Source organism: Lissotriton vulgaris, chromosome 3_1, assembly GCF_964263255.1.
Source record: "Lissotriton vulgaris chromosome 3_1, aLisVul1.2, whole genome shotgun sequence".
In the NCBI taxonomy this organism is placed as follows: domain Eukaryota; kingdom Metazoa; phylum Chordata; class Amphibia; order Caudata; family Salamandridae; genus Lissotriton; species Lissotriton vulgaris.
Genome location: NC_141689.1, coordinates 767720728 through 767747814, shown reverse-complemented (window position 1 = coordinate 767747814; position 27087 = coordinate 767720728). Strand labels below are relative to the sequence as shown.

Below are 27087 nucleotides of genomic sequence, written 5' to 3'. Positions count from 1 at the left end.
TAACCAGGTGTATTCCCCCTATTTTAAGTCTAGCCTTCTTCACACAGGCACATATTAGTGGTACGGTGCCGCACAGCAAGAGCAAGATTACAATAACTGGCAACAAGGCCTTGTATAGGCCCGCGATCCACATTGGTACTTAGGCAAACAAACATGCAAACCATTCTATGTCTGGGGCAGCTACTTCTTTAATCATGACTTGCTGTAGGTTGTGCAGAGCTTGAATAGCAATTGACAGTGCGCCATTGTCCAGGTCTTTCATGGGGATGAAGGTGCAGCACACTGTGGCGCATACGCTCCCTTCCATTGCGGTCCTTATGCCCAACACATACAAGTGCTGCATGAGGTGGATGGCGCACATTTTTTCTTTGATTGCGTTGAGGTTATCTTCAGTGGTGTACATAATCTTCAGAAGTTCCCACCTGGTGATCTGCAGCCACCGAACATAGGCCTTGGTTTTGATCCTCCTACACCTATTTGCGCATCAATGAAGAGCAGCAACTCTTCAGGAATGTCCTTGAATCTGTCCCAACCAAAGTACTCAGCTGACCAATTTTTGGAACTTGGTGTAGAAGCATGGTGTATCTGCTCATGGGGTGGTAATGCAGTGCAAAAAGATCTTGTAGGCTTTTAGAGGGATACCAGTATGCAGACCCTTCTCCAGTCTGGGACGAGCTGGGTGTGGGCCTGCTCGCCACATTCCCAGTAGTAGTCCATCAAGGTGGAGTTGCCCCACTACATATATTTATTATAGGTTATACTCTTGCAATTGCTGTTCAACCCAATGTGTATAGTCCTGTTTGCCTTAAAACGCAAGGAATACACTGGTAGCATCCTGACCACTATGGGGGTTTCCTTATTCTCTATCCATGTATACCCTCTGCCTCGGAGTTCCAGGTGTCTTGGCAGTGCGTCAGTGGTGTGTTATTCAACCTGCCTCCATGGGACCTGTGACTCTGGGCAATAGCTTGCTTAATCTCCACCATGGCCCCAGCAGCGCTTGGATGCCTGGCTTCACCTTGGGGGGTGCCCAGGAGTGGACATCTCACAGGAAAGCCAGGAAGGGTTCCACAGCGGTATGAATACAGCACTACGAGACCTCTGGGTAGAAGGCGCTATATAAATACAAATACATTTAAATTTACATGTTGTCACATTTGTTTCCCAAATTGTTGGCTCTGCAGGTGAACTGAACTTGTTGTTCATAAATACGGCTCCAGTTACACTGAGGGCTAGTCTTGGTCCACAGGTTGGTACTTGTGCAGACACCTTATTGCACTGGTCCAAGGGCTTGGTGAGCACCAAGAAACCCTGGGTTTAGGACCTGTGTTCCAATATAGTGTCTGCCCCTTTTTCTTGAGTTTAACTAACTCGACCAGGATCTCATCCTGCTCTGTCAGGATGCAAAGGACTTCAGATGCGCTATCGTTCTTGGTTAGGTTCACTGTAACTTTCTGTGGTGCTATAGAGTTGGACTGGAGTTTGGATTTTATTTGGCATAGGTATAAGTGTATAAGACACAAGGTTGGGAGGTACCTCTTGGGACAGGTATAGTCTCTCTGAGCATGGGGTATCAATGAGCAAACATGGCAAGAGTTGGTGGATGTTTGGCGCTGCATTGATGTCATGTGCCGATACCAGGTGTTGTGCAATTGTGCGCTATGTAATGCATGTAGGATGCCATCGTTGTGTTTGGAGAAGTTGTACGTTAAATGGGTTAGATCCCGGAACTCACGATGGACCACTTTACCTAGTGACCTTGACTAAAACTTGACCTGTTCCAGTACAGTGACACATAGCTGAAAAACATCAGAGCATATAGGGCAAAAGACAATACACAAGTGAATATTTTTAGTCTGGGTATGAAAGAGTCGATGTAAAGTCCAGGGGGAGCCCTATGGGCGCTTCTGTTTCCAAAGAGTTCATAGTTCATATTGGAAATGTCTGTGATGGAGATGTGATGTCTTTGGTGGTGGTGATAGTGATGGGTCCAAGCGAATATCTGACAAGTTGTACCAGGACCATGACCCTTTCCCTTCAACCTTCACAGCTGTAGGAGTTGAAGACTACTTTGAAGGGCCCTTCAAACTTTCTGTCTCTCTACTGGCGCTGAAAGTTGTGAATCAGGACTCAGTCTCAGGACTACATGATTGTGTAGGGTAGGCCCACAGAGGTGTGCACCCCCTTCTTTTGTATAACCTGTTTAGATAGGAGTCTGCAAGTTTTGGTCAGTTCAGAGATATATATTTATACATTTCATTACCTAAGGCCTCAGAGCTGCACTTAGTTTGGCTCTGCTCTGCGGTATTGGCGTCTGAATTGACCTACCAGTTACTAGGTGATTGGGGGTGTGGGGGTGTCAGGTGGTGGTCTCTGCTTGAAGTGTTACTTCGAATGAACAGGGCTAGGGGCAAGCAATGAAGCCATTTCTTACCTGTGCACAGTTTGCGGAGCTTGTTTTTTAGAAGGACGTTGAGGCGTTCCTCTACGCCATTGCTTTGGGGGTGGTATGCAGACACCAGCTTGTGGGTTATGCTTATCAGGGTATCGATGTTTTTGAACATTTCATTTTCAAAATGTTGCCTGTTGTCTGATCAGATAACCTTTGCAACCCCCCACCTGGGTATGACTTCTTGAACCACAAAAGTAGCTGCAGCTTTAGTTTCGCAGTGTGTCCAGGGGCCCCTTCAATCCACCTAGAGAAGTGGCAGACCACCACAATTAGATATCTGTAAGTGGCACACCTGTCGATCAGGTCGATGAAATCCATGTGTAGTACCTGGGATGGCCCAGAGTGTCTCGGGATAGATGAGGCTATGACCTGCAGTGTGAGTTTAAGTGAGTGCAGCTGGCATACTGTGCACTCATTTAGGTACGAAGAGAGAATTTCGCCATGTAGGGAATCAATGATTCTAAGTGAATGTGGATGAACATGCTCTCTTTAGGGGTGTGCGCAGGGAGGAGCTGGTTTCGGCCCGTGTAGAGTAGGGTCTCCCTGTAAAAGTGTCCCTGTAGATGAGATTGTGGGTCTGTGTTCATCCCCTAGATTCCCAGAGTTCTCACGCATGTGGGAAAGCTGCTTCCTGTATTTCCCTGAGGTATAAGCTAGCCGTCTCGGTGTACAGTAGTTCAGAAAGTGGTGAGGAGTCCTCTGGTGGTTGCTTCTCAGCCTCCTGTACTGGTAACTCGCGGATTGCTCCTGTAGTTGTGTAGGCCACCTCGTTTGCGGCCCAGTCGGTGAATATGTTTCCCCGGGAGATAAAGTCCTAGCATCCTGAATGTCCGGTGCACTTGACGACTGCTACTCGTTTTTTCAGAATCAGTGCGTTGATGAGGCGCTTCAACAGATCTCTGTGCATTACTGGTGCGTCATCAGATTTGAGGATGCCCCTTCTCTTACATTTACTAATACTGGCATGTACAGTAGTTGTAACATAGGCAGAGTTGGAATATACTGTGATGATGTCCCCAGTGCCTTGTGTTAGGGCCTCAATCAGTGCCACCAATCCGGCTGCTTGTGCAGAGAGGCATGGGACAAATGTCAGCTCTGCGTTGATTTTCAGGGAATCTGAGGATCTCTGGCTATTTCCGGTGACCACTGCTTCCCCTGTGCCAACGCCGGTTTCTTGATCTATGACAAAGGAATGATCTCCGAACATGACTTTACCATTGGGATCGCGACTTCTTAAGTCATGCCAGATTCATTTGGTGCCTACAACGGGCAGCTGTGGACTTCCTGTCTTTTTTTGTACTTCATGGGCAATGAAGGTGGTTGGGTTGACGATATGGCACTGCACTATGTTGAGCGCTGGTCTGGTTAGCATCAGCTCATATTCTGAGACTTGTATGGTGGTCGGGGTGTTTTTCCCCTGCTGTATGGTCACAAACACTGCATGGATGGTTGTACAGTGTGAGGGGTACCCCCATGACAATGGAGGTGCTTTTGTCCACTGCAAAGGCTGTGGCGGCCAGGGCTTCCTCGCAAGGGAAATGTCCCTGCATTACACAGTGGAGTTGACTACTGCAATAAGCGATGGGTTTGTGCCCTAAGGGGTACTTCTGGGTAAGCACAACAGTCATCACCAGTCCATCGCTTTGGAAGAACAGGAAAAAGTGTGGGGTGATGTCATTGCTCTAATGGTCTTTGTTTGCTCGGGTGTGACCCGCCTTCCTGAGATCCCGGGATTAGGCAAGTCATGGTTCCATCTTCTGAAAAGTGGATGGCCATGTGTGGTTTGGCCATTAGATCTCTCCCCAGACGATTGTTAGGAGATGAAGGCAGACATAATGTGGGACTTGGCTGAATTGGTCTGTAAATCAAGAGAGGCCGTGAATTCAACAAAAGCATTAACTAGGAGACACAGTGCCCTTGGGGTATGTGCCTTGAGCATCGCGTCATCCGCGTGTGGGAAGTGGTTTTCCTTTAATAATTGGTACCTCAGGGGTAGGACATGCAAGGGATGAATACAGTTCATTAATGTAAAGAATAACTAAAAGAGGGGCCAGCACACACCCATGCCTCACTCCACACTGGATACCTGCTGTGGCTCCCCCTGGGAATTAATACAGACCACTGCCCTCATGTCACTTTACGGGTAGCCAAGGAAGTGGACCAGCGCTGTATCCAAGCTCTGAGCAATAAGTAAATGCCACAATTTAACCCGGTTCATACAGTCAATAGCGGACAATAGATCCATGAATGCTAGGTAAAAAGGGGACTGCTTGGCCACTGTATGTTTTCCTTATACCAAATTAAAGTTAAGAAACTGCTCAGTGGTTCCTATCTTGACACTGATGTAACACTGAATTCACAAACTATGATCCTGTTATAGATAATTCTACCCAAACGTTTTGGTGCGGTGTCAATAAGCAAGATCGGCCGGTAACAGCTAGGCAATGATCAATCTCCTTGTTTAAAGATCGGCACTATAATGGAAGTGCCCCATTTATCGGGGAGAAGGGAATGGGGAAGGCTGTTGAACATTGGGGCCCAAAAGGTAAAAAGTTTTATTAGGTCAATGGGCACCCATCTGGGTCTGGCACCTTGCTCCACACACAGAAGTAAGGGGAAAAGAGGAAAAGTCCTACTTCGACCTCCTATATCACAGACTTATCACACACTGAGAAGCAGGAAAACAAAGATGTCGCTTTTTTGAAGAGGTGAAAAGACAAAACACAAATGTTGGAAAAACTCCCCTCACTCACCAACATTTGTGGCATTCTTCATCATACGGCTGCTGAACTCACCTCCGCGCAAGCCAACGCCAGAGGTGGAGCAATAGGATGGGGGAGACAATACAAACACAAAGGAGAATAGGGATCAAAGGAAAGTGCTGAAGTACAATGTTAAAACTAACTCAGGGATCTCCAAATGCCAATTTTATTAGCGGACCCTCAGGATAGGGTTAAAAAGATTTGAATAAACCAGTGGTAGGTGGTATGCTAGTCAATTATGGACCCTCTACTCCTCCACTCTGCAAGGCTATCAACATGTTTCAGCTGGATATTGCGTCTTCCCGGCTTTCTTCAGGACTATTAGATCCCTATGTTATTGCCCCTGTCCCCTACCTTAGGGAGTAGATCGGAGTTCTAGCCTGTGTAAATACGCAGGTTGTGTAGATCTCGTAATCACACTTTATAAAAAAATCGTATTTCACTGAAGTGCATGTTCAAAATGGCGGAGGGCGGCTCCCTGTTGTCACACATTCGTCAAGATGAGCCCGTCTCTGGAGCTGTGCCCCTCCCAGCGCCTTGCAGGTGCCTTGTCCCCAACCCGTTGATTAATGGCATTCTCAACTTCCATCAAGGTCATCTGGAAGCGAGTAACTAGACCAAGATATAAATATAAAGGGATGGAGAATGAGGGTGCTTCATATATTTTGTTAAAGTGCTACTCCCAAACATTACTGACAATATGGCAAGAGATATAACTAGAGGGCCTAACATTTTGTTGTAATTCCAATAGAGTGGAACAAAACAACTTGGAAGTTATGCTTTGTGAGGCTTGAGCTAGCCTTTCCCATTGAGTTCCAAGAACATCTTGCCAGCGTTTAGCAGTGTTTATGTTTTGTAATGCTTCCATAGAAGGGCCACTACCACTTAGTCCCCGGGTTTGGAGACTATAGCTTGGTGAAAGGCCCTATTTGCTGCCAAGCACTTAAAGTTAAACCATCTAGAGGTGCATAATGAAGGGAGTAAAGATTTCAGGAGAGCCTTCCAGGTCTCTGCACAGAGAGCAGCGAAGGCCTCCACCACCAGATAGTCCTGGACCTCCATGGACAGACAAAGTAACCAGCTTTAAATTCTCCCTCACCATCTTATGAGAAAAATGGAGTGGTATTCGTATTCCTCATTTTCAGCACCAGGCTTAGACTCAGTGGAAGGTTGCAGATTGTATGCCCCAATATCCCGTCTAAGCTTCCCCTTGGATCACAGTAATAAAGTGACTTTGATGGATTATGGTCAATAAAATTAAAGGGAATGACCGCTCCATAGGAAATTAGATCCCCCAAGTTATGGGTAACAAAGACGTGATCTGTTATTGCAGGGCCAGCTCTATCCCTAAAAGTAGGAACCTTGTAACTGGACAGACCCATGGATGCCAAAACATTAACCAAATCAAACGGGGCAAAAAGCCACAGTAGTTATGAGCTATGTGGATAAGCATTGATAATGTTATTAGGTTGGCAGGCCGCTAAGTTAGGGTCATCGAAAATGAGGGGGAGCCGCACATTAAAATTCCCAGCCAGACAAAGATAAAATGTTAGCCCGGAGGGCTTCCAGATTACTCGCCATTTCAGAAATACATTTAAATAAAGGTGGAAATTTAGTGTTGGGAATACAACTGAAATCATTATTATAAAAATTAACAATATTCAAACTCAATGCAGTCCTGACAACTGAAGCCTGAAAACTGCTGCTGTTAGTTTCTATAACTTCAACCAAACCCCCTGAAGCACACCCACAATGAGAGGGTGCAGCAGGAACACTTAAGCATTGGAGCCATCTGCAGATACAGGCAGTATGTCCCAAGCTTACTGGAATAAAACAATGTTGAAACCTTTAATAAAGTTAAACCAATCAGGTATAGTAATCTTAGATGTGAGGCCGATCTCATTCCAAATTAACAAGTTGAGTGCGCCCTTACTTCTGTCTCCAACATTGATACTTGTCCCGGCATAATCACCTCTAAGTGTACACATACTTTTACTGAAATGAGGACATGATAATTCAGAGGTCCGGCCTACATGCTCAGCCTCACCAATGGAGGCGGAGGTTTCTAATATGGATGTGCCGTTATTAGTGGTTACCTGCTCGCCCAGAAGAAAAACCCCATTTAGTGACTCAACATTTTCTATTTTGTTAAGGGCAGAAAACATAAGCACAAGGTACGCTGCAGAATATGCTTGAATACTGGGCAGGAGCAACGCGAGACAGGGCCAAAGGTCCATAAAAATGTCCAAGCAGGAGAGTAACAACTATAGTTTCAGGACAACTATTGAATTCTTTAGTGTACAATATGTCCCATACAATGACAGGTCTCCGGAAATATACCACAATGCACTCCTGTTAGAACCGCCAGTCTCTAGTTGGCAGAGGTATACACTTCTGACAAATAGGGACACACCTTTTCTAGTCAGGGCAAGGGGATCACACCCTTCGATAACCCCTGCTCACCCCCTTGGTAGCTTGGCAGAGCAGACAGGCTTATCTCAGAGGCTGTGTGTTAAGCATTTATGACCACATACAGTAATAAAGTGAATACACTACAAATGGACACGACACAGTAGTATTATAAAAATAAGTATTTTTATATAAGGCTTGGCACAAGACCAAATAACGACAAAAATGTACACAATCTTAATAAATACTCGGGGACGGGAAAAAGGATAGTTCAAAGGTAATTTCTTCTTTAGCACAAAGTCTTTAGTATCAAAGCAAATCTTCTTCTTGGCAAAACAGTTCTTAGCAACCAGGTAACCCACACGGGGGCTACACGACGTCGAGGCAAAGTTAATCCAAAGGTTCGGCGTCGACCGCGAGGAGCGCTACGTCGAGCCCGGAGTCACACGGACCCCCAACAACACAGTACCTTTGGAAAATGAAGCACACGATGATCAGCGGCGTCGAGCAATCCGGCGTCGCGTCTTCGGTGTCGATCAGGCCTCAGTAGGCGTCGTTGTCGATGATGCGGTTGCACAGAGTAAGCAGCGCTCACGGCGTCGAGAGGGCACGAGGGCGATGCGATCAGCAGCGGTGCAGACACGAGGTCCCTTGGAGCTGGAGCCGTACTCACTACTCACTGGCGTTGCTGCTGGCGTCGGTCGGGCCCGGCGGCCGGTCGTCGGGGAAGCGGGACACTGGGGCCGTTACCCACTATGTCGAGCTGGATTCGGCGACGTCCGTCGGCATCGAGGTTGCCGGCTCTTTCAGAGGTGCTGGATTCACAGGTTCCAGCAAATAGCACTTTAAGCAGATGAAGTCCTTTAGCCCTGTGACTTCAGCAGGAGACTGGCACTCTTCCAGTCCTTGGAGATTTTCTTAGCAAGCGTGGGAGTACACACACAGTTCCTCTCTCCTGGTTCCTTGGCAAAAATAAAGAAGCACTGCAGGATTCCCCCCAGCAAACGGCACACTGGCAGAAGGGGTAGGCAAGTCCTCAGATCAGCAGGCCTCTTGTCCTTGGCTACAGGGTTCCTTGTCAGAAGTGATCTAAATTCTTGGTTCAGGGGTCCTTCTCTTATACCCCTTATCGGCTTTGATCCCTTTGTCCACGCAGGGGAATTTCCCAACATCCTGGGTCTGTTGTGGGTGGAGCCAGGCAGTAGCACCTGGCCTATTCACTGCGCAGGGCTGGGTCCTCAGACGCCCAGCAGGAGGTGGAGCCAGCATTGGCACTGGCAGGAGCAGAGCTATCGGCCTCCTGGCAGGAGGTGGGGCTAGGATCGTCCATGGCAGGCACAGAGCCATCAGCCGCTTGGCAGGAGGTGGAGCCAGCATTGTATCAGGCAGGGCAGGCTATCAGCAACTACTCTCCCCCTACTCTCAACGCAAATGTCCCACTCACCCCACACTGACTCATCCAGACCTCTGGAGCCACCCAGCTCCTGTCACACACACGCAAGACCAGCAGAAACCAGAAATGGTTAGACAAGAAAATAGAGACTTTCTAAAAGTGCTATTTTCAAACCCAGAGTCCAAAAACCATCCACACCAACGGATGCGTAATTAAACCCCGAGTTCAGGGATACCAAACTCGACATTGCACCATGCTCCCCGAGCCAGCTAGGACCATAGCATTAATAATCCCGGCGGCCCATTCTAACTAATGGAGAGCAGGCTACCTCGCAATAGTGAAGAACGAAAATGGCTGTAGTTCACTATTAGGACATGCCAACTTGGTCAGGCGTGTCCCACCTTATACTTACAATGCACCCTGCCCGTGGGCCTACTGTAGGGGTGACTAACATGAAGTCAAGGGAAGGTTTGAGGGGCTGGCAAGTAGGTATACTTGCGCAGCCTGCGTGACAGCACTAGGCTGCACGTGGGTCTCGCAATGTCCGACCCGTAGACATTCTTTTACGAGGCCGCTCCTGTGGGTGGCACAACACGTGCTGCAAGCCCACGAGCGGCATTTGTATTTACAAGCCCCGGCACTCCTGGTGCACTAGACTAGGGACTGACAGTAAACCAAATAAGCCAAACATGGATACAATAGATACATCAATTTAACCTAGGGAGCACTTGCGCTATGGCACCGATCAGCAGTGGCAAGGCGCCCAAAGCATATACCAGCAAAACATCGCAAAACAGTGGAGGCAAAACAGAGAAAATGGAGGAGAGACTCAAGCCAATGATGTCAGGTCTAACACGTGTCCCCTCCAGCTGAAATGTGGGGAGAACTACCCTTGACCTAGGGAGTCCTCTTCACTAAGGCGGAAAAATCTGGACAGACCATCAGCATTGGCGTGATCGGTACCAGGGCGGTGTTCCACCGTAAAGTCCATCCCCTGTAGGGAAATGGACCACCTCAACAGTTTCGGATTCTCGCCCCTCATCTGCTTCAACCATCTGAGGGGCCTGTGGTCTGTCTGAACCCGGAAGTGAGTCCCAAACAGGTAGGGTCTTAGCTTCTTCAGCGCCCAGACCACAGCAAATGCTTCTCTCTCTATCGCACTCCACCTCGTCTCCCTGGGAAGTAACCTCCTACTGATGAAGGCTACAGGCAAGTCTCGGCCCTCTTCATTCACCTGAGCTAGAACAGCTCCCACGCCATGCTCTGAAGCGTCCGTCTGGACAATAAATTCTTTCGAGAAGTCGGGTGCCTGGAGTATAGGTGCTGTGCACATTGCAGTTTTCAGGGTGTCGAAGGCCGTTTGACAGGCATCAGTCCAGATCACGTTTCGTGGCTGCTTCCGGGAAGTCAGCGAAGTCAAGGGGTGCACAATGTTACCGTAATCCTTGACAACCCTCCTGTAATAACCCGTGAGTCCTAAGAAGGCTCTCACCTGAGTTTGGGTTTTGGGCGGCGCCCAAGCCAGGATGGTATCAATCTTGGGTTGCAGGGGGCCAACCTTGCCGCTCCCTACTTGGTGCCCCAAGAACACCACCGAACCCAGCCCAATCTGGCACTTACTGGCTTTGATTGTGAGGCCTGCTCTGCGCAGGGCCAACAACACTTCCTGGAGGTGGCGCAAGTGTTCCTCCCAGCTGGCGCTGAACACTGCGATGTCGTCCAGGTAGGCGGCACTGAAATCCTCCAGTCCAGCCAAGACCTGGTTGACCAACCTCTGGAAGGTGGCAGGGGCATTCTTCATCCCAAAGGGCATCACCCGGAACTGGTATAGCCCATCTGGTGTGGAGAATGCAGACCTCTCCTTTGCCCCATCAGTCAAGGCGATCTGCCAGTACCCAGACGTTAGATCAAATGTACTAAGGTACCGGGCAGCCCCCAACCGATCTATGAGCTCATCAGCTCTGGGGATGGGGTGCGCGTCAGTCTTCGCGACCGAATTGAGTCCTCGGTAGTCCACGCAGAACCGGAGTTCTGGTGAAGCACCAGGCGCTGCAGCCTTCGGGACTAAGACCACTGGGCTGGCCCAAGGACTGCTAGAGGACTCAATCACCCCTAACGCAAACATTTTGGAGACCTCCTCCTTAATGTATGCTCGAACCTTGTCAGTCACCCTGTAAGCCTTGTGCTTCACAGGAGGGCTGTCTCCGGTGTCAACGTCATGGACACACCAATGAGTGACACCCGGAACTAAGGAAAACAGATCCGGGAACTGTCCCAACAGGTGGCGACAATCCTGTTTCTGCTCAAGGGTCAGTGTGTCAGAGAGGACCACACCATCCACTGACCCGTCTTGCTCTTTAGCACACAGGAGGTCAGGAAGAGGCTCACTCTCCTCCTCCATTCCAGCATCTGTAGCTAGGAGCATGCCCACTTCGGACCTTTCTAAGTGGGGCTTCAAACGGTTGACATGCAGGACCCGCAAGGGGTTCCTGGGAGATTTCAAGTCCACCAAGTAGGTGACATCGCTCTTCTTCTCCACAACCTTAAACGGTCCAGTCCACCTGTCCTTGAGCGCACAAGGTTCCACAGGGGACATGACCCACACTTCTTGATCAGGCTGAAGCTCTACCAGAGTGGCATTCCGGTCGTACCATCGCTTCATCTCCTCCTGGCTGGCCTCCAGATTTGCCTGAGCAAGTTCTCTGAAGCGCCGAGTCTGGTTCCGAAAGGCCAGCATGTAGCTGTATACATCCTGGGGAGGTTTCCTGGGAGATTGCTCCCAGCCTTCCTTGACCAGACTCAAAGGCCCTCTTACCGGGTGACCGTACAGGAGCTCAAAGGGGCTGAACCCTAGAGACTTCTGCGGCACCTCACGGTAAGCAAACAACAGGCATGGTAAGAGGACGTCCCATTTCCGCCTCATTGGTTCCTCAAGACCCATGATCATGCCTTTCAGGGTCCGGTTGAATCTCTCAACCAGCCCATTTCCTTGAGGGTGGTAAGGAGTGGTGAACCTGTAGGTTACCCCACACTCCTTCCACAGAGACTTCATATAGTTCGAAATGAAGCTGGTGCCTCGGTCTGACACCACCTCTCTGGGGAACCCCATCCGGGAGAAAACACCCATCAGTGCCCGTCCCACCACGGGGGCCGTCACTGTCCTGAGAGGGATGGCTTCCGGGTACCGTGTGGCATGGTCCACCAAGACCAGGATGAACCTGTTGCCCAGGGCTGTCTTGGGGTCCAGGGGCCCAACAATGTCAATACCCACCCAGTCAAAGGGGGTACTGACTACTGGAAAAGGTTGGAGGGGAGCCTTCTGCTTCCTTCCGCTTTTCCCACTTGCCTGGCAAGTGTGACAAGTCTTGCAATGGATGTCTACATCCCTTCGCATCGGAGGCCAATAAAAATGGGTGACAAGCCTGTCATAGGTCTTGTCCTGCCCCAGATGTCCAGCTAACGGAACGTCATGAGCCAAACCCAGTAGGAAGGCTCTGAAGCGCTGGGGTACCACCAGCACACGGGCTGACCCAGGCTCAGCAGCCTTAGGCTCGCTATACAGGAGGTCGTTCTCCCAGTACACAAAATGTGACCCTGACTGATCACCTGAGGATTGGGCTGAGGCCTGCTGCCTCATGCCCACAAGAGAAGGGCACACCTTCTGTTCGGCACAGAATTCCTCCCTGGAGGGACCACCATCCTGCTGCCAGTGGGTCAGCTCGGGCAAGTCTCCCAGTTCGGCAATTTGTTCCCCTGTGGGCTTCAGGGCATCCCCCTCAGGGTCTACCTCCTCCTGGACCACGGGAACTACGGGGGCCGGTTTCCCGCGCCCCCTGCCTCGTCTCTTCACAGCTGGGTCCTGGGCCGTACTTTCAGGCTCCGGGATCCCATCAACACCCTTACTCGCTGTCATCGATCGAGTGGTTGCACACACCCACTCTGGCACACCCAACATTTTCAAGTGCGCCTCTCTCTCCACCTTTGCCCAAGGGGAGTCTTCTAAATCATTGCCCAGGAGACAATCGATAGGCATGGCGGGCCTCACAGCAACCTGAAGAGTACCTGAAACTCCCCCCCATTCAAAGGAAACCTGAGCTACTTCACACTCTTTCTGGGAGTTGTCGGCAGCTATCACGGTGTGGAAAATTAACACAAACTTGGTGAACATTATCGGCGTCATCTTGCCCCTTTTCAAGCCCATTCGTGCGCGTAAGCGGCAGCCATTTTGAGCACCATGGCCTCCCTGCCCCTCGCTGATAGCCAGCGCGTCTCTCTCTCTCTCTCTTAGCCTCGCAAGCATTCCCCCCCCGCACACTGACAACCCCCGCTCTCTCATGCTTTGGGTCATAAACCCCCTTCAGCGCAGCTTCACCACGGAATCCCATCCTGTTCCCAGCGGGACACCTCCCCTCATTCCTTTCATGGCCTCAGATCCTTTCGATGCAAACCCCCTTTTTCCTGTGTCCCCGTTTGTCTTCCTTGTTCCCAGGCCGCCACCTGGTCCTGCGGATACTGTTTATTACCCCGTACAGTAGGAAGCTTCCCCTCCCCATCAAAAGACCCACGAACCGATCAAAGCCCCCACCCTATGAGATCCGATCAACCCCATGCATTCCGTGAATCGGCGGAATGCCCTGCTGTGCGGCAACCATCACCTGTTGTGACCGGGGTGGGGAATCCAACTGTAAATGTATGTGGGAACGGGCCTGAAGGGGAGATTCCGAGGATGTTCTTTCAACTATCGACGTGTTGCGAGAATGTGTTATGTGCAATAAAGGTCATAAACCCTAGTATAAGAGGCCAGGCCTCAGAGATGTGGTTAGAGCACCTCGTGACGATACTTGCTGTCTGAATTGATGTGTTCTCCTCCGGAGAGAATAAAATCCTCGTTTCCTGCCTTCCAGTCTCCAGCGCCTGCTTCTTCATTGATTAATATTGGTGGGTCATAGAGGCGATACCGCCGGGCAACATAAAAGGGTCTTTGGTTACTGGTTGTCTTTGGAACCCTTTTTTACAATTGGCGTCCCAAACGTGGGGCCCATCAGCGACTCGTGGATCCAGTGGGAGAGGTCCTGACGACAGAGTGAACGACTGCAACGATCGGAAGGTACCCTGTCCGATAGACCCTCGTCTGACAGCCGATCATCCGAACTTCACTGGTTCCGAACAGACCTCTCTCGAGTGATCTGCGGTCCTGACTGGGAACCATCAGGAGTGCCACGAGAAGTACGAAGAGAAGAGGACGATCGGGCGCTGGATTCGGAAGACAAGAAACTGTCCATGCGGTCCGGGTAAGGTCGTGTAAACACGACAAATTGCGAAAGTGATTGATAATTGAAAGTGATTGATAATTGATGAGAAAATACTAGTATTACTTTTTGTTAATTTATTGGAGATTCACTGTCTACAAACGGAGAAACAACAGGCTCTCCCTTTATAAACAGCGAAGGATAGGTACGCACCCGTCGGACCTATCTTTCTCCCCCACTGAACAATTGCCCCTTCCCCCCATTGATTAACTGTTATAGATTGTTTTCTGGAGATTCTCTGTCTGCAAACAGGGAAAAATAGGTCCCCTCTTTACAGATAGTGAAAGGGTAGGTGACGCGAACCTTTGCGAGCCTACTTATTCTCCCCATTGACCATATTGATTTTTTATTTTTGACCTAACATTGATTGCTCAAGATTGGCTCATGAGGTATTCACTACGTGCAAACAACGTAGAATAGAAATATTCTGTCTAGTCTTTGCGCGCAGTGATAAGATAGGTAGTGCTGACTATTATCCCATTGTGATCCGTCATGCCTGTCTTCTCCCCACTGGTTAGTAGCCTGTTTAGCCCGGACCGCTTATTAGAGATGAACCATCCGGCTCCGCTGGAAGGCACCCCTAATAAGGACATGTTCATGAAGCATGGATTGATCGCTATAGCCTATAGTGAGCTGTGGCATAAATATACGAAAAAGGATCGAGAAAGTCAGTGGCCACTGAGAGGATCCTTTGATCTTGACAAAATAGAAACGGTAGAAATAGCCCTTCGTAGGAATGAAACAACACCTATTATGCTCGATAGTCTCGGTATGTGGCGCAAAGAAGCCACGCGACGAAGGGAAGGCGACGAATTCAGAAAAGGTGAAGGGACACGACGGACAACCCTCCAAACGTCTAGTAGGCAAAGGGAAGGGCCAGCGATGGCACAGTCCCGAGGAGTAGATATGAAAAGAGAACGGTGTAAAGGGGTGTGCCGACAAGTCAACCCTGGAACACAACGATCCGAAGGTGACCCCCCGACACTGTGCACAGGACGAATAGATTTAAAACAGAACCAATGTGCTTTCTGTAAATGCCTCGGGCACTGAAAAGCCCAATGCCCGACTTTACAGAGCATAGGTAAGAACGGAGGGTCGACAGAAAGGACCGGCCGACAGAAAGGGAAAAGGCGCGAAATAAAAACCAATCAGACTAGTGCGGACAGGACAGATAGAACCACCCCGTTTGATTATGCTCGATGGCACAGATTTCGTCAGACCAATTTTAACGACATGTTAGAGTTCTGGGACTGATTGCTCTCTGTTGCTCCCCCACTCTGAAAAACAAACACAACTGCAGGCCAGTGTAAACAACCCCCCCGTTAGAGAAAAGACTCAAGGAAGCCAAGCGTCTATTATATAACTTAGGATTTAATTACGGTAAAGAAAACACACAACCAACAGTAAAAAGAATAACTAGTAGAACTCTCTAAAAAACAAACTTGACTAATAGGAAAAATACAAAACATATTATGCTCACTCCGGAAGTCCTCGAAATGTAACAGTTCGATGGTCCCGCCCATCCGAAATCACATAGCACGTGTGGGGCGGGGCCTACCAGCAGCCATGAGCCAAAAGGAGATCGCCGACGAGAAGGTCCTGGAGGCTCCACCAAGCAGGCAATGAAATGGTCTTTCCATACTACCCTTCCAGGGATGGCGTCCCCCGGGCCGCGAGTAGGGAGGGGGCGGATGAAAATGACCCCCTCCCTTGTATCTCCTGGTCCGGCCATCACGAATTTCTCCATCGAACGGATGCAGGGTGGGCAGGGAGGAAGAGGCGACGCGGACGAGCCTCTTCCACCTCCACAGGTAGGAGGCTTCCCTGCCCTGGTCCGGCACCGATGTCCTCCAGCCGGGCGACGGCCATATACCTACGCTGCACAGGAAATATAATGCCCGACTGGTATATTTCCGCAACACAGGACATACAATGCCCGACTGGTATACTTGCATAGTACAGGACATACAATGTCCGACGGGCATATTTACGGAGCACCGGATGTACAGTGGTCCCCCAAGAGTCGGAATCAGGGGTGTAGGGTGGTCATCATGTGCGCCCCTGATTCAAAGGGACGGTGTAGGATGCGCCGGGAGAGGAAGGCGGCACGGACGAGCCTCTCTCACCTCCCCAGACGAAGGCTCCACTGCTGCACCCTGGCGCCCCGAACCAAAATGTCCTGCTCCAGCAGCATGATGCTCTGTCTTTCGCCATCACAAGAAGTTTCTTCCACTCCTGATGGATACGACAAAGGTGGCTGCCGCAGGATCTCAAAATGGCGTCTGGGCCCTCGAAAGGCGAGTCTAGGCCGCTGGAGTAACTTTGTCCGAAATTGCAACTCGGGCACTTGCCCACCTGGGCGCAAGCCCCCACCATCGACAAACATCCCCTCGACTTTGAAGATTCTACCAAAGTCCCAAGAGCCCTCAGCCCCTTCAGGCTTCCGGTGAGGAACAGCTGCATTGATCTCAAATAAAATAACCACGGCACAGCAACAAGATGGCGGTGCTCTCGTGTCTGCATCAGCTTCCGTCTGACCCACCCAGGAACATTATGGGCTAACGAACTCGAGTAAGTTCCGGCTGAACATCAACATGACCCGGTAAGAAAGACTCTACCCCCTCCCTCTCTTGATTGACGGTCCACGCCACCAGCCCCTCTGTTAGCACAGTTTTTTTTGAACTGCCGAAAGGGACCCTGGTCCAACCGCCAATCGTCGGGGACATTTTTGCCCCTGATGCTACTTCCGGACTAAACCGGCCTCGCCCAAAATGGCGCCGGTATCAATGGAAACTAACGGACGCCTCGTGGTGTTCCTTAAACTAATGAAACTTGATGTACTAAGATATATATACGAACCATTGTGCACTCGAGGGGAAAGGGAGGAGGGTTCACTTGGCGAACGTTTGAGAGGGGTTCCGTGAAAATGTTGATTTCAATGAACGATTTATTTTTTGATATTTATTGTAACTGGTACATAACGTCGCTTATGATGCACACCCACGGTTTACATCTAGGAAATGCGATTCCGATGAGCTTGGCTGTGTTTCCATTTATGAACTAAAATGCCCCTGATTCCCTCGTCACGCAATGAAATGTTTTTAGTTACTTGCAAATAATAAATTAGGCCTTTTTACATGTTCTTGTGCTATAAAATAACCCCCTACTGTATGTGCTTCTATCGACGACATGTCAGGCCAAATTATGATTGTGCTCTCACATTTTACGTACTGAATGATTATACAAATAAAGGTCTTAAAAACTATGAATAGGCATCGCATACTTTTGTAAATGCGGGTATCGGTGGGAGGGTTTTTCTGTGCGCAACCGTTCTGCTCTTTTTTTAAGGTTATCCGAGAAATGGTTGTTCGGCCCCGGATTGATGATCGGATCCCAGGTATGATACGTTGCCTCCGAAATATGCGACTAAGCTCAGGAACTAACGTATGAAGAAGGACCTCGACTTCTGAGAAAGGGTAAAGTAAAGAGGGGTGATTGATAAAATGTTATTAAGATATGGTGGTCGAAGGTACTAAGGTACCGGGTTAAACGAAGAACTGATATGCCTTAGAACCTCACAGCTTTGGGAATGATTTAAGGATCCCGAAGGCCGGATACATCTACAAAACCGGGTACCTCACGCTAGGCACCTCTGATCCCTTTTAAGCGTTTCTCTACACACGACCCTTAATGCCATCCTCGAACCTCCCCATGAACCACCTATCACATTGCCCGCCCCCTTGACTTCGGAGACCAAGACCCTAAGGATTATATCCCGAAGAGATAAGTACGAGTATGCGGTAAGTAAAGGACTTTCGTGCCCGTACATTTGATGTATGCGAATGTTGTCCCCCCACCTCCCCCTTTCCCTCCTTTTTTCCCTCTGCAGGTTACATTAGAATCCCGATTAGAGTATCGTAAGGGATCTGGAGCCACGTCACGCCCGATGCATGAAAACGGACTAACGCTGCAAGACGACACAAAAAGACGCCCTACCCAATGCGCGACCTTTTTTGTACCTGATCTAATGCTCTTCTGTCCCAAAACTGCATGCTTTCTACATCCTAACACAGACCCGAAACGTCTAACGTTGGGTAACGCACTGAATAGCCCAAACAATACACGGTCATTCTCCATGTCCCACGTGTACTGTTTGGCCTATTGTCTGTCTCTCTCTCTCTCTCTCTCTCTCTCTCTCTCTTTCTCTCTCTCTCTTTTTCTCTCTCTCTCTCTCTCTCACTCTTTCACCCCTCCACACTTTCCCTCTTCCTAGCGACTGGCACCTAATTGACGAACCTGGTGCACCTCCTGATTGGCCCCAAATACCACAAGTATTTGCACAAATTTGTCCTAAATAAAATTGTATCGGTACCACGTTACTACCTCTCCTTTTCTACTAAAATATGGATGAAATTTAAATTGACCGAAAGGAAAAGGACAGGTAAGACAACTAAGGTTCTCCAAATTTGACCCACAACCAGGGAACTATTTGTCAGTGGCTTCTATAATAACATATGTCTGTGGTAATGCGACCATCCCCATCCCAAATTGTCCCCATACCCCAAACAGTAAGAAATGATCGAGACACCCCCGTCTTCCCAAAATGCCCCCAGTTTGGTGTCAGCTGCCCTGAACGAGAGCCTGAAAAACGCCCCTGCTCTAATTCACTGTGTTCCCAATTGTTTTCCATAAGATCCCTCCTTCCCCGAGGATAAGTTTAATAATTATCGCAAACCACCCCCCGAGTTTTTTTGTAGTAACCAGGTTGCGAGGATTTATATAGAAAGTTAGAAAGATGTGTGCAAAGTTGAAAATTAGATCGAAAATCGAAAGAATTTGTTGCAGTAAGCCTTGTTGAAAATAAGATGTTTTTATGTAATGCAGACTTGTTTTACCTATGTTCACCCCTCAGAAGGATGCCTATCAGACTATGGTGAATAGCACGTTGCACTTTTTCGTAAAATACAAGGTCCTGAAGACCAGCCTAGCCTTGCAAGACTCGTACTAGGGAAATGGGTCCCTACCAGAAGAACTGACATCTACTATAATAGACGTATGCAATAAATGAGTACCAGACCTCGTACCTATTACAAATGAACGTAATAACTATCAAAGCGCCAAAGAATTAGCCAACAAAAGAAAGTCGTAAGGAATCCAGCAAACCCATCATCAATTGTTTATACGTTAGCCGCAAAAATCTCAAATGTAGCGAGTGCTTACCCCAGTTGCTTGGTGTTGGGAGAGAAATAGACTTATGTAATTACCTTCTTCTGCAATATCTCTAAAGACTGTCTTTTCAAAACTCATTTAAGGGTATCACTGTCGGAGGAGAAAGAGACCGGATGTGGGAGCACGCGGCCTGACTGCGGATTGTGGAACATCAGCGACGGAGGCCGAGGCGAGACCACAGCAGTAAGGAGACGCAGGACGGGGCACTGTTTCAGACAAAGCTAAGGAAAGGGCTGACCTGAAGCCCCTGCTCTATGATCAACGTGTGCCAAAAAGTCCCCGCTCTCTGAACATGGTTACGGACCCGCCTGTCGAAAACTCTCCGCCCCCCTGATCTGTTCCCGACTTGGCCTTGCTCCATCCCCTCCTCCTCCGACCTACCATAAGGACTGTTCACACCCGCACCTTTCCACCCGAACTCCCAAGTTCCTCCAAATCCTACTGAGCTACCCAGAGAAGAGTACTCCCTGCGTCAGAAGGGAGGGAGCTCCGACTAAGTAGACCACGAACTATGTTAATCTTAGAACGGTGACCTAGAACTCCACCAAGGGTCGCCTCTAAAGAGAAGATGAACGAAGTATGTGGTTCTACCCGCTGCTGAACGCCTCGAAGATGATGGAAGCGACAGGAAATGCCCACCACACAGACTCAAGAAACAAACAGATCTCACAATTCTGGAACAATTGCATTTTCCATTGCAAATCTATGCTCTGCATTACGGAAGAAGATGCACCTGCTCCAAAACCGTAACACATTTCTCCTATGAGGTCTGGCGAAACAAAACAAAATGTACCCCTGCCCGCAGACCTCCAACGACTCGATCCACATGAACATTCCTGTTGACAGACCGAGTTGTAATCCAGGTACTTAACAGTTCCAACAGAAGACGACAAAAGACAACGAGAACTCTGATATCTTTACTGTATCTCCTTTCTCTCCCAATCACCATTGGACTAACTATGCACCCGCCGAATGCAAAAAGGACTTACTTATATGATAACTTACCAGTTCTTATTCCAAATGACTATAAGTATCTATGATCTGTACCTAACCCCCTCGCTACGTAATTCTAGTCTGATATTGCATTACGATGACTTTTTTTCTGCAAACAACTTAACGATGAACCCGCCTACTAGATGATGAGATTTTTCAATATGATGTTTATAATGTGATGTTTATGTACAGTTCTTTTGCCTAAGTCCCCTCTCCCTTACTTATGATCGCTGCATATCGGTATAGATAGGAAATAGGCCAGCAAGATGTCTTGGAAATGTTAAAGGGAGGACTGTGGAAAATTAACACAAACTTGGTGAACATTATCGGCGTCATCTTGCCCCTTTTCAAGCCCATTCGTGCGCGTAAGCGGCAGTCATTTTGAGCACCATGGCCTCCCTGCCCCTCGCTGATAGCCAGCGCGTCTCTCTCTCTCTCTTAGCCTCGCAAGCATTCCCCCCCCCGCACACTGACAACCCCCGCTCTCTCATGCTTTGGGTCATAAACCCCCTTCAGCGCAGCTTCACCACGGAATCCCATCCTGTTCCCAGCGCGACACCTCCCCTCATTCCTTTCATGGCCTCAGATCCTTTCGATGCAAACCCCCTTTTTCCTGTGTCCCCGTTTGTCTTCCTTGTTCCCAGGCCGCCACCTGGTCCTGCGGATACTGTTTATTACCCCGTACAGTAGGAAGCTTCCCCTCCCCATCAAAAGACCCACGAACCGATCAAAGCCCCCACCCTATGAGATCCGATCAACCCCATGCATTCCGTGAATCGGCGGAATGCCCTGCTGTGCGGCAACCATCACCTGTTGTGACCGGGGTGGGGAATCCAACTGTAAATGTATGTGGGAACGGGCCTGAAGGGGAGATTCCGAGGATGTTCTTTCAACTATCGACGTGTTGCGAGAATGTGTTATGTGCAATAAAGGTCATAAACCCTAGTATAAGAGGCCAGGCCTCAGAGATGTGGTTAGAGCACCTCGTGACGATACTTGCTGTCTGAATTGATGTGTTCTCCTCCGGAGAGAATAAAATCCTCGTTTCCTGCCTTCCAGTCTCCAGCGCCTGCTTCTTCATTGATTAATATTGGTGGGTCATAGAGGCGATACCGCCGGGCAACATAAAAGGGTCTTTGGTTACTGGTTGTCTTTGGAACCCTTTTTTACAACGGGGTAGAATGCGTGGGGAACCACCTGCTCTCTGGACACCAAGTGACACTTGACAGCTGTCACACTCGCTCCGGTGTCTCTGAGAGCTTCCACTCTATGGCCATTAATGGTCACCCACTGCCTATATTTACTAGTGTTACTAGGCAGAGGGGGTGGAGGGACCATTTGCATGTCTCCTAGCGAGACCAGGGACATCTCTGCGGGACCCCTCCCACCATGGACAACCATCTCCTCCCCTCCCAAGGCTACACTCGCCAACTGACGGGGGGTGCACGCGGCGGTGCATTCAAATCCTTTTTGGGACACTGGGGGTCATAAAACCGGTGTCCCACCTGCCCACAACCGTAGCAGGTTAGGGGGCCCCTATGAACACGTTTACCCGTCGGGGCCCCTGGCTTCTTCTCAGGGGGAGGCTGGGAGCCTTTCCCTTGGTTCCCTTGGGCATTACTTAGGGGCCCTTTCTGAGACTCCATCTGTTTACCCTTGTCCCCCCCACTCTTCTGCTGGGGACCCTGCCCACCTTTGGCTGAGTCTCCCACTGGACCCTTGTGGACCCTGGTACTGACCCAGCGGTCCGCCTCCTCAGCAAGTTTTCTAGGGTTAGATATCTTGCTATCAATCAGGTGCTGGCGCAGCTCCGGAAAACAGTTATTAGACAAGTGCTCCCAAGCAAACAAATCATAAAGAGCTTCATAACTTTCCACTTTGCTGCCCTTTACCCAACCATCCATGGCTCTGCAAAAATAAGACACATATTCAACCCACGTCGTACCAGGCAACTTCTTACATTCTCTAAAAGCTTGTCTGTACTTCTCGGGGGTTAGGCCATACCGCAACATTAAAGCATCCTTCATATGAGCATACGACCTCCTATCCGCAACAGGCATGTCTAACAGGGTATCTCTCCCCTCATTCACAAAGCGACCCCACAACCCCGCTCCCCAATTCTTCTCAGGGACCTGGTGGGCCAACAATGCTAGCTCATATGCTTTAAACCACTGACCAATATCTTCGTTCCTGTGATAATCTTTTATCACATCTTTGGGAAAGTAAAACTTACTTTCTGCAGGCCCAGATGGGATGCTGCCACCAAAGGGATTCAACTCTAACTTCTTAGCTTGGATGTCCAACTCCCTCAACTTGGTATCACGCTCCAAAGCTAACTTCTCTCTTTCAAAATCTAACCTTTTGGTCTCCAAATCAGCTTCTCTTCTACCTCTTGCATTTTCTAACTCCAGCTGCCCATTTATCTTTAGCCTTGCCATTTCCATGTTGTATGCACGCTCCTTCGCCCTTTCTTCTCGTTCTTCAGGGGAAAGACCTTTGGAGGAAACACTGCTTCCGGGAGAGGACTCGGGCCCATTCGCTGGCGCCTCCTCATCCCCTTCCACTGGCGGTACCACCACCGGATCAGTGGGATATCTGGCCTCCAACCAGGCCTGCAATGCTTTGAGATAGGTTTCCTTAGCCTTGAGACCTTTGGTAGGAACTTTAAACTTCTTGCAAAAGGATTTCAACTCCTCCAATCTGTAGTCGTTTAACTTCGCTCTGTCGAATTCCTCCTCAACAACAACAGGGGTAGTGACTCCGGTGTCACTCATGGTCAAAACTGGGAGTGTTCAAAAAATCAAGCTTCAGAAAAGCGGAGAACCAAAAATAGGATCCTTCCCAATTAGATTGTGACTGCGCTATGGTCTGCTTTAACTATGTAGCGCACACTAATCACTGTACATGGGTCATAAATGCAAGGTCCAAATCCTCACCGCTGCATCCAATGTTAGAACCGGCTGTCTCTAGTTGGCAGAGGTATACACTTCTGACAAATAGGGACACACCTTTTCTAGTCAGGGCAAGGGGATCACACCCTTCGATAACCCCTGCTCACCCCCTTGGTAGCTTGGCAGAGCAGACAGGCTTATCTCAGAGGCTGTGTGTTAAGCATTTATGACCACATACAGTAATAAAGTGAATACACTACAAATGGACACGACAGTAGTATTATAAAAATAAGTATTTTTATATAAGGCTTAGCACAAGACCAAATAACGACAAAAATGTACACAATCTTAATAAATACTCGGGGACGGGAAAAAGGATAGTTCAAAGGTAATTTCTTCTTTAGCACAAAGTCTTTAGTATCAAAGCAAATCTTCTTCTTGGCAAAACAGTTCTTAGCAACCAGGTAACCCACACGGGGGCTACACGACGTCGAGGCAAAGTTAATCCAAAGGTTCGGCGTCGACCGCGAAGAGCGCTACGTCGAGCCCGGAGTCACACGGACCCCCAACAACACAGTACCTTTGGAAAATGAAGCACACGATGATCAGCGGCGTCGAGCAATCCGGCGTCGCGTCTTCGGTGTCGATCAGGCCTCAGCAGGCGTCGTTGTCGATGATGCGGTTGCACAGAGTGAGCAGCGCTCACGGCGTCGAGAGGGCACGAGGGCGATGCGATCAGCAGCGGTGCAGACACGAGGTCCCTTGGAGCTGGAGCCGTACTCACTACTCACTGGCGTTGCTGCTGGCGTCGGTCGGGCCCGGCGGCCGGTCGTCGAGGAAGCGGGACACTGGGGCCGTTACCCACTATGTCGAGCTGGATTCGGCGACGTCCGTCGGCGTAGAGGTTGCCGGCTCTTTCAGAGGTGCTGGATTCACAGGTTCCAGCAAATAGCACTTTAAGCAGATGAAGTCCTTTAGCCCTGTGACTTCAGCAGGAGACTGGCACTCTTCCAGTCCTTGGAGATTTTCTTAGCAAGCGTGAGAGTACACACGCAGTTCCTCTCTCCTGGTTCCTTGGCAAAAATAAAGAAGCACTGCAGGATTCCCCCCAGCAAACGGCACACTGGCAGAAGGGGTAGGCAAGTCCTCAGATCAGCAGGCCTCTTGTCCTTGGTTACAGGGTTCCTTGTCAGAAGTGATCTAAATTCTTGGTTCAGGGGTCCTTCTCTTATACCCCTTTTCGGCTTTGATCCCTTTGTCCACGCAGGGGAATTTCCCAACATCCTGGGTCTGTTGTGGGTGGAGCCAGGCAGTAGCACCTGGCCTATTCACTGCGCAGGGCTGGGTCCTCAGACGCCCAGCAGGAGGTGGAGCCAGCATTGGCACTGGCAGGAGCAGAGCTATCGGCCTCCTGGCAGGAGGTGGGGCTAGGATCGTCCATGGCAGGCACAGAGCCATCAGCCGCTTGGCAGGAGGTGGAGCCAGCATTGTATCAGGCAGGGCAGGCTATCAGCAACTACTCTCCCCCTACTCTCAACGCAAATGTCCCACTCACCCCACACTGACTCATCCAGACCTCTGGAGCCACCCAGCTCCTGTCACACACACGCAAGACCAGCAGAAACCAGAAATGGTTAGACAAGAAAATAGACACTTTCTAAAAGTGCTATTTTGAAACCCAGAGTCCAAAAACCATCCACACCAACGGATGCGTAATTAAACCCCGAGTTCAGGGATACCAAACTCGACATTGCACCATGCTCCCCGAGCCAGCTAGGACCATAGCATTAATAATCCCGGCGGCCCATTCTAACTAATGGAGAGCAGGCTACCTCGCAATAGTGAAGAACGAAAATGGCTGTAGTTCACTATTAGGACATGCCAACTTGGTCAGGCGTGTCCCACCTTATACTTACAATGCACCCTGCCCGTGGGCCTACTGTAGGGGTGACTAACATGAAGTCAAGGGAAGGTTTGAGGGGCTGGCAAGTAGGTATACTTGCGCAGCCTGCGTGACAGCACTAGGCTGCACGTGGGTCTCGTAATGACCGACCCGTAGACATTCTTTTACGAGGCCGCTCCTGTGGGTGGCACAACACGTGCTGCAAGCCCACAAGCGGCATTTGTATTTACAAGCCCCGGCACTCCTGGTGCACTAGACTAGGGACTGACAGTAAACCAAATAAGCCAAACATGGATACAATAGATACATCAATTTAACCTAGGGAGCACTTGCGCTATGGCACTGATCAGCAGTGGCACGGCGCCCAAAGCATATACCAGCAAAACATCGTAAAACAGTGGAGGCAAAACAGAGAAAATGGAGGAGAGACTCAAGCCAATGATGTCAGGTCTAACAACTCCCCTATGATATTTTTCTTGGAATGACCCAGCCAGCCCACCCTCCTCACCATTATAATCTCATTTTGGCCCCAGGCGTTAAAATGTTTGTACTTGTGGAACCAATGTGCAGCCTAGTGCCGAATCTGGTCCCACGATTCCGGTTGACTGGATCTTAATGCTAAAACCAGAACATAGGGGCAGGTGGCAGGCTCAAAACATCTTGACAGGGGACATCAGCAGGCATATTCATAACACAAGCAAGTGGGGCAGAAGCTGGTGCAGTCGAACACGACTGAGAGGATTGCCTACAGACAGCGGAATTGTTTGGCACTTTATCTGAGGTCCCTAACATAGGGGGAACCTGGATGCCCTCACAGACTCCGGTGGCATGCTGAGCCCACCCTTCTGGACTGTAATGCTGGACTCCATTATGAGGGGACAACTAGATACCGGAGGATCATTGTGCATGTTCCTCTTATGCTTAGTGGTAGATTGATTGGCAACGCTAGCCAAAAGATCCTCAAGTCGATCTAATCAATCGGTCAATGGTTTTAATATGTCTCAAGAATACTTCCACAAGTCGATCTAATCAATCAGTTAATGGTTTTAATATGTCCTCAAGAATACTTCCAAACTGAGCCCCAAGCGATTCCAATGAGACAGAATGAGATGACGTGGGGCCACACGTCTGGCAGGCAGAGAACTGTGTTAAGATTGAGGGATGTGTTTGTGTGGTAGCCACGGGCTTCATCCATGATAGTAGTTGATTGCAGACACTTTTGGTAGGACATGGTTGTTTCTACTTTTCAGATCCATTACTCTCCGGTTGCCTTTTAGGTTTCACTAAGACAGCAGGGGTGGACTGTGGGATTGAATGGTTGTCCAATTCCAGAGTATTCATGATCGTATCAATAGTATCAGCTACTTGACCACTGTGTGTTCGATTTGCAGTCAGCGACAATTGACGGGCCCCTTCGATTTGCAGTCAGCGACGATTGACGGGCCCCAGCGCAATATAAATCAACTTTGGTATCAATATCACAATGAGAGTCTAACACCACCCCATAATCCAAGGAGTATCTACACGATAAGCACCATAGACACTTTTGACTAAAAGCCTGAAGATTCAAAGAGGAAATCTTCAGTATGGTTTAATAGAGTGCGTTCACTCCCCCCCCTTACCCAGACAGACTTGACTGCTCAACTACAGCTACCACTGAGAGTCAAATGTAGAATAGGTAATTCGCCCAGGTGCTCAGGATCTATATTAGGTCGGGCCGGGTCATAATAAGTAAAATGCCTCAAC

General features: G+C 49.3%; 1 protein-coding gene across 2 annotated transcripts in view; it reads right to left on the bottom strand.

Annotated features, from left to right (window-relative positions):
* Window positions 1–27087, bottom strand: part of SNCAIP (synuclein alpha interacting protein) — a 440197-nt gene that overhangs the window by 184121 nt on the left and 228989 nt on the right. The window lies entirely within an intron of this gene.